The sequence below is a fragment of the Dermacentor andersoni genome, chromosome 9 (assembly GCF_023375885.2).
Source record: "Dermacentor andersoni chromosome 9, qqDerAnde1_hic_scaffold, whole genome shotgun sequence".
Classification (NCBI taxonomy): Eukaryota; Metazoa; Arthropoda; class Arachnida; order Ixodida; family Ixodidae; genus Dermacentor; species Dermacentor andersoni.
Window position 1 is genome coordinate 95,333,846 of NC_092822.1, and position 8,563 is coordinate 95,342,408.

Sequence of the window (8,563 nt, forward strand, 5' to 3'; positions counted from 1 at the left end):
GAAAGAGGTGTTTAAAAGGGGCTCGAGCCGTTAAATACATTATAGGACACAAATGCCTTTCATCTCGGTTTGGGTGCTGTTCTGCTACTAAAGAATGAAGAGCGACGATACCGTCCTGTGTTGCACCTGAGGAGGTTATTCAAACGTGCAGAGCTCAATCATTCCTCTACGATGCTGGAAGCTCTAGCAGTTCAATGGACATTAAAATATTTGCAACCGTACTTTATTAGCCAAAGATTTCAACGTATTATTTACCACCATGAATTTTGGTCGGTTTTGCACGCAAAACACGGACATCCCTGCCTCCTTTACAGGTCTCATTTTTTGCAAAAGTTTGATGTTGACGCTGTTTATGAATCGGGAGTTTTACTTAGCTCACCAGATTACTTATCAGCGACACCGTTCATTATTACGAAAAAAGGAGACATCATTGCGGTATCCTATCACTGCGATATTGTGGTGACATGCTTAACAAACAGTGCCAGAACATGGCTAAACTTCTGGACCTACCTAATGATGCATTGGGCGCGCGTGCGCACGCGCACACACAATCCTTCTAAGCCCTGCTCTACCTCTACTATGCGACTGGCTTCCCACACTTCACACACGCACTTCTTTCCACTTTGACATTCCTAATGCTAATGCAATAAAATGCACTTGTCGAACATTTAGGCAGTGCTTCAATACTGACATGCTACCACGAGGTCTAACGAAATTATTGTTTGGAACTGCAAAAATTGCATGCAATTCTATCCCGACAATACACATATCCTTTCCGTCCGTGCCTCATTCTATGAATTTTAACCTTCCGAACATACCTCATTTTATTGCAAAAGCCGCTCTGAGTCTTGTGCGATATCTAATAATAGTTTACAGTTAATCTGACAAGATGTCTAATAGGCAACTTTTACCATAACGTCGGCAGTGCTTGCACATGACTACCGTATTTCGAAATTACATATTGAATACGCCGTTAAAACTTTAATTACCTGTCTTTGTGTTTTTGGGGTATGGTAGCCCCCTGACACCCTAGACGTACTGTAATACATTCCTGGTCCCTAGACACGACGTGTGAGAAACGATGTCCAGACGTACAAGAATTACATTGTATAGCTCTCTTGCTTTCTATAACACGTGAGAATTGTGGTACTGCGTAGGGTTGCCATGCAGAAAGTTAAATGCTCCTGAAAGCTTAAGATAGTGCTTTTGTTTCCCATGTGTCCGAATCTGGTGACAGAATTGAAGTTGCGTATATTTGCTTTCGTATTAGGTGCGCAAGTGGTGCAAGTTGCGGCGGCAGCCTCGCCGGAGGAAGACGACGAGGAACAGATCAGTGAGTGCTTTGAATATTTAGTGCTGGAACCGCAGTCGCAACTGCATCGTATGCCCTGCTAACCTGCAGGTTCGATTTGCTTCACAATATGGGTGCAGAAGGCAACTTTATTGTTGTTTCGTCAAATTAGGACATATAGACGTTGTTGACTTCATCGTATTACATAACCTGAATTCTTATTCTAAGTTTGCTTGTTAAATCTGGCTGCTTCCTGTCCATCTCCTAAGGATGGATGCAATGCCAATTTGTTTTCTTTGTTTTCAACAAAGTTGTTTCCTCCTCCTTAACCACTTGGTGACTTTCTGGTGTCTTGCGACGCCAACTGTTCACATTCGTCTCCTCATGCGTATGGTCATGATCAACGAACTTAAGTTCAATATAGGATGAAGGCTTCTCCCAGCTTGCTGACAAGCAGGAAGCGTGAGTGAATAGTTTTGGAAGTGTTGACACATATTCCACTGGTGTCATAATTCTCAAGAAAAGAATTTAGAAGAGTGTTAGGAGAGAATATGCAATCTCCTTATTATTCACTGCATGTTGGCAAGAATTTCTCGCTTTGCTGGGTTGGGAAAAATGAGATATGTGAGGACACATAGGCATCATCGCGCTGGGAGACGTCTGGCTGCTGCTTAACACCGCTGCCACCAAAATGTAATGAGAGTCCGGTACCTTGAATGAGCTCCAAGCATTACACGACCCACCCGAATCTCAGCCGTTCGAGAAACCAACTATTCCCCTGACCCTCTGCTGCTCTATCCTTCTGCTTGCCCTTCTCTTCCTCTTTTGTCACTTGTGGCATTCTTCGTTACTGTTACAATATGTTTGTGTGCAGAAGAGTGACTTGGAAAGACACCAGTACACTCGCAAAGCTGACAAACCTTTTGAGCGTATGAAATGCCCATAGTCTGCCATTAAGTGAAGCGAGCTGTATTTGCATACGCAGCAAAGGCAATCAACTGCGAGCAGTACATTTACTGCATGACATTTCCCTCACGAACTGTGGTACATATTGCTGAAATATTATAAGAAAGAAGCTAGAGAAAGAATACAGTCAGACATGACGACTTATGCTAAGTTTTTTATGTACTTAGAACAAAAGCTTTTTAAAAAGTGGTATGTCATACATGGATGCAACCAATGGCACCTCGTTTGTACCGGTCTTTAGTTACTGGAAATGCTGTTTTTCTGCATGCTTTGTTCACCAATTATTGAGAATCATTAACCAAAGTCCTCAAATACTTGTTCCAGAGTGTGTTGGAACCACCTGTTGCAGTTGTTTTCATAAGTTGTCTTTTGTGAAGATTTTTTTCACAGCATTGCACAATGTGAGCAGGAAATATTACTAGTACTGCCCCTCTGCATGACTGAACAGCAGTGCTCTAAATTGTGTTTTAAATTAACGGTATCCACATGTAGGCCTCGGTATATAAGCGGATCAGAGTGTTTGGCTCCATTTTCAGAGCTAACCAATAGTTCCAGTTGTCACCATGGTGGCTTTCCACTTTCCCAACAAAATTTCTAACATTGCTGCCTAGCCTTTATACTGGGTGACGTGGACGGCTGCTTCCTTGACACTTGCAAGTAGTCTTTGTACTTTGAGAACACTATACTGGTATGCAAATGTACAACGACATATTTAAAAAAAATATTTATCAGGCTTCCTTGAAAACTTCAAAGGAAACAACCAGGTATGTATAAAGTAACATTAAAAATAAAACAGCACCAGGTCTTCCAAAAAAAGCTCTACATTTTAAAATGAGACTTATGCCCTAAGATGGCATAAGTTGCATTTGAAAGATAAATAGTACAAAGATAAATACCACATGAGATAAGATAAAAGATGAATAAAGTAAGGTAAGATTGCAGATTGCATGATTGATTTTGGCTACATTGCCAGCTAAGTGCCCAACAAATCATAGCCTGTTATGATGTGCCACACTGTTTTCTAAAGTTTTGTTCTAATTACGACGTGTGGTCAAAAAGAACCTGAACTTTTGCTATAACATCACTGTTTAGAGTACTAATTTAGGCACTTTCCCTCTCAAGGTAGTCCCCTCTATTGGCAATACCCTTTTCCCATTGTTTCTTCCATTTTTGCAAAGCCTCCTGGAATGCACTTTGTGGACATTGTCCTGAATCTACTCTAGGGTTTGGAAATGACGTCCTTTCAACTTGGTCTTAAGTTTGGGATGCAGGAAAAACTGCTGGGGCTACGTCCAGAGAATGTGATGAATGGGGCACAATGGGAGTGTAATGTCTTGCTAGGTAGCTGTGGACAAGGAGCCACGCATGAGCCGGCACATTGTCAAGATGCAGCATCCAAGTCTGGTTTCCCCACTATTCAGGCCTCTTACAGCGCACAGCATCCCTCAAATGTGCTAGAATTCCCTGGTAGACTTCCTTGTTTACATATGACCATATGGTACAAATTCTTGATGGAAAATGCCTTTGTAGTCAAAGAACACAACCAACATCACCAGGAACATTGAGCAATTCATGCGTGCTTTTTTGGACAAGAAGACCCTTTGCTCACCCATTGCAACGACTGCCCCTTTGTTTCAATACCATAGCCATAAACCCATGTCTGATCACCTGTTACGATCTTCTTAAGGAAGTTTAGATTGTCAGTGGCAGTTGCAAGCAGTTCGTGGCGGATTTTAACATGGCTCTGTCTGAGATCGTCAGTCAACAAATGTGGCATGAATTTAGCGTTGACACAACACATCCCGAGTTTGTCACTCAAAATTTGATGGCATGATCCTACACTGATGCCCACTTTTACAGCAACTTCTTGAACAGTTCAATGGCGATTTCCCTGAATCACAGCACGAACTGTCTTGGCATGGTCATAATCTGTTGAGGCGGAAGGTTGTCTAGGCTTGGAATCGTCATTGACAAACATTACGCGATGTTCAAAACGCTTAAACCACTCCTAGCACGGCGTGTGACCCACACAGTGCTCCCCATGCGCCTGGATAAGCAATCGAAATGTCTCTGTGATAGTTCTGCCAAGTTCGTAGCAAAAGCTCGCAAACACACATTCTTCTTCAAGGTCTTTCGCTGTCACTTTGGCACTAATCCGACGAACAGATTGTGGACATGCTCACTTCAGCAGCTGTAGCTCGCCAACTAACGGTCAGAGTGAAATGTGGCAAATGGCAGTTCGTTGTCTAAACCTACCGCTATGTGTGCTCAGTAGTCGCAGCACGGTCCCTCTGATAATTGGCATGCTATTTTAGAAGTTTGGTTTCTTTCTGAACACACCTCATACAAGGAACACCCTGCACGATAGGGCTGTTGCTGCAACAGCATTTAGAATTTGAGGCACACCTTTTTTGCATAATGTATACAGCATTATTAATGCTGACTCACTATGTAAGTATAAGTTTGATTCATCTTGAATAGCTGACATTATAGGCTGTTCAAGCATAAAAAAGCATTCGTTTGTCTTGACCAGCACTCCACTTGACGTTTTCCTGCTTTCATGTGCGAGCAGCATCATCGAACATATGGCGGTAGCCTGACACGCCAGTCAGTCATTATCATTGGGAGGCATAAAAAAGTCATATGGGCTAGACACAGAACGCCATTGCATGCCACGATATGCCTAGAAACCTTTTTCTTTTTATGAATGATCTAAACATTGTTTCCTACAAAGCTTTTCTACAACTGTATACGGAAGAACTTCTTTGATATGATCCCGTTTTATATGATTTCTTGGTGGCAATGTTCGCAATCAAGAACGGCAAAAATGACCCAATAAACCTATATTTCTTTTTACCTATTAATATCTTCCAGGAACTCGCGATCTTTTGGCACCATATTCATTACATCTCCAAACTGCAATAATATGTTGTTTTCTGGTCGCTAGATCCCTTGTAAACAAGAAAAGGCGTGAGGCAGGCTTGATTTGTATTTATATCTTAGATTTGTACTTGTATCATAGATACCGCATTTGTATCTATGCTCAGCACTACACGTCTCTTGAACTTTTGAATACAAGGGCTAGTTTAAACCATCAACTGGCACACGTTTAACTGGTTGTGCCATTCTGCAGGCATCGGAGGCTGCAACCCACACTTCTCCAGTTTGCTTTTGCTTGAAGAGGAATAAATTTGCATGAACTTTACTGAAAAGTTCATTATACATGAGCTTTGCAATTTCAAACTGCTTGATACATCCAATACCTTTTTGTGTGATCTGCTGTTTCACACGAGGTCTCCCTCAGAACATAAGCATTCAAATGTGCCAAAACACACTATCGTAGGTTTGTTTGTTTTCTAGCTCTTAGTAATTTTACTCTCTAATTTAGTGGTAGGATTAAAAGGAGTCATACATACTTTGCTGAAACACAAATGACATACTTTTTCCAAAATAATGTATTGCATCTTACAGGGTTTCTTTTTTTGTAGTGCTAATGTATTTTTCTTCTTTTTCTGTGTGACAGTCATCGCTACATCTCACTTTCAGTGCTCTGTAAAGGTGTATTGCACTTCGCTACGTTACGGATAGCAATACGCATTTTCAAGAAATGAGTACAGCATATATCAAAAATGATTAGCATATACACAGTTGATGATCAATCATTGGAAGTGTACCAGTCAAATTAATGTCAGTGCAATGCCAGATTTTCAGCAAGAGTATACTAGTGCAAAACACTTTATTTGATCTTTACCCACTCATGAAATGTTTGCACGATACATTCTCCACATTAATAGTGGAAACATCTTATAGCCGAATACTATGGTATTGTTCATTGAATAAGAGAAGTGAACTGGGTATCAATTTGATCTGGAAAGGGTGCAAAGTAAAAGCTAATTTGTTGTTGATGCACGTGACCAATTTTTCTTCTTTACCTTGTACGGTGGAACACCGGTTATACGTCGCCCGGTTTTGCAACGACCCGGGTGTTACGACGGATTAGCGCAGTCCTGGCAAAGTCCCCACAGAAGTAACGCATTAAGAACCTTGGTTATCCGACGCAATCTTACGCCTGACCAGCGTTATACAACCACCCTCACGCAGCGCGGCATGGAACGACGCATGAAAGAAAAGTGCCGCGTGTCTGTTTCCTTGTCCGTCTTTTTGCATGAAGAGCGCTTGACACCGCTCGACCGGTTCGTTCCGGCGCAGATTTCTTCCCTGCCTCATCTCATCGGTCATTTCTCTCCCCCCCACCAGCAGTCGCCCGCGACGCCCGCTGTGCGGAAATAGCGCATTTTCTTCTCCACAATCACTTTCTCCTTCTCTTCTCGGTGGTGTCGCCTCTCATCGCGTTGGAGAACGTTTCTCTTCCCCCGACGAGCAGCTGCCCATAACGCCCGCTGTGCTGAATAGCTCCTTTTCTTCTCCACAATCCATCTCTTCTCGGCGGCGTCGCCTCTCGTCACGTTGCGGAAGCATTTCTCTCCTTCCAGTTTCCCAGCAGCAGATCGCCTACAAGGTAGCGCGGAGAGGCCTACGTTTATCGCACGTATTTTTGTCGTAATCCTAGCGACCAGTGTTCAGCGGAGGTCTTGAGTTGTGTGGAGCTAGGCCACGCACGTTGTCCCGAAAGCGGACAGTTCTGTCGCTCGGCGATAAGCTGAATATTATCGAGGAAGCGGAAAAGCGGCATGGAGCCACGAAAGCCAGCATTGTCCGGGACCTTAAGATGCCCGAATCTTCGCTTAAGACGATCCTGGCAAACAAAGCGGTGATATCGCAGAATGCCAACAAGTTCGGGCTCAAGCGGAAAAAGAAAGCATGAGAAGTTGCAAAAAGTTACCGTTAAGTGGCTCCATCAAGCACGGGGCTCTGCGATCAACGTTGACGGCACCATTCTAAAAGAAAAGGCTGAGCGGACCTTATGGCATTGCGTCTGGGCATCGATCACTTTCAGGCATCCAACGAGTGGCTGGATCGCTTTAAAAAACGGAACAGGATTGTGTACAGCCGCTCCTGTGGAGAAAGCGCTTCCATGGACGTTTCGACGGTGAACGAGTGGATGGAGTCGCTGCCGGAGATGATTGCTGCATACAAGCCCTGCGACGCTTTCAATGCCAATGAGAGCGGTATTTTTGATCATATGCAGCCCGAGTAAACCTTTGCGTTTAAGGGTGACAGCTGTCATGGTAGCAAGCGTAGTAAAGAGCGTGTGACGGCACTATTCTGTGCTAACGAGGATGGTTCTGAGAGGCTGCCCGTGCTCGTTGTTGGAAAGTATGCAAAGCCACGGTGCTTTAAGAATTTGAAGACGCTGCCGTGCAGCTACAACTTCAAGAAAAAGGGGTGGATGACGTCTTCGCTCTTCAGCAATTTTTTGCAGCAGCTGGATAACAAAATGGGTGCTAAGGCGAGGAAACTATTGCTTTTTGTGGATGACGCACCGTGCCACCCACCCGGTACGTCCAGGCTGAGGGACATAAAGGTTGCTTTGTTTCCGCCCAACTGCACAAGCCAGCTGCAGCCACAGGATGCCGGCATCATTAAGTGTTTCAAGCAAGGGTACCAGAAGCGGTTAGTGCAGTGTCGGCTGGCAGCTATGGCGCGCAGCAAGTCGGAAAGAAAGGTCACTGTGGTCGACCTCATGCATTTTATTGCCAGTTCATGGAATGCAGTGTCGCGAAGCACAATCGCTAACTCATTCAAGCACTGTGGCTTTAAATGAGAGATTGCCTCCTCTGCCCGGGACGCAACAACCTCGATGCCGCTCGAGGCCGATGCAGGCTTCGCCGACGACAGTTTCGAGGGTTTAAACCTCACGACGACTCTCACTGAGTACGTGGAGGCCGACGAAAATGTTGCAATCTGCGGCGAAGTGTCGCTGGATGACGCCATCGAGGAGGCTTTGCCTAGTGCCGCCACCGCTGCGACATTGGACGAAGACGACGCCATAGATGCCGTGCCTGTGCCTACCATGTTCGCCGAGGTGCAATGGCCCATAGACGGCATCCGGAACTTCATCTGTTCACGCGATGCCGTAGAGGACCTCGTTTTGGACGTTTCCCAACTCGAGCGAAAGCTCTTGGTTCACGGATCAAACAAGGTTCAAAAGATACTTACCGACTTTTTTTGTAATTTCACGCCGGCTGGCGGGAATCGCGGCAGTGGAGTGCCACAAAAATTCGTTTGAATAAAGCATGATTGGTACCTGTGCTGCAGCATTAATTCTTATTGCATTTACTTTTTTGGTAATTTGGGTTTCCAAGCCCTGCAGAGTAGGTTAGTAGTTTACGTTGAAGTTTCTCG

The 8,563-nt window shown here is 44.3% G+C and overlaps 1 long non-coding RNA gene across 1 annotated transcript in view; it reads left to right on the forward strand.

Moving 5' to 3' along the window:
- LOC129383993 (uncharacterized) overlaps window positions 1–1,408 on the forward strand; it is a 40,350-nt gene extending 38,942 nt beyond the window's left edge. The window contains exon 3 of the long non-coding RNA XR_008611757.2: window positions 1,271–1,408. This is a non-coding gene — a long non-coding RNA (uncharacterized lncRNA). The remainder of the gene's footprint in view (window positions 1–1,270) is intronic.
- The last annotated feature ends 7,155 nt before the right edge of the window (window positions 1,409–8,563 follow it).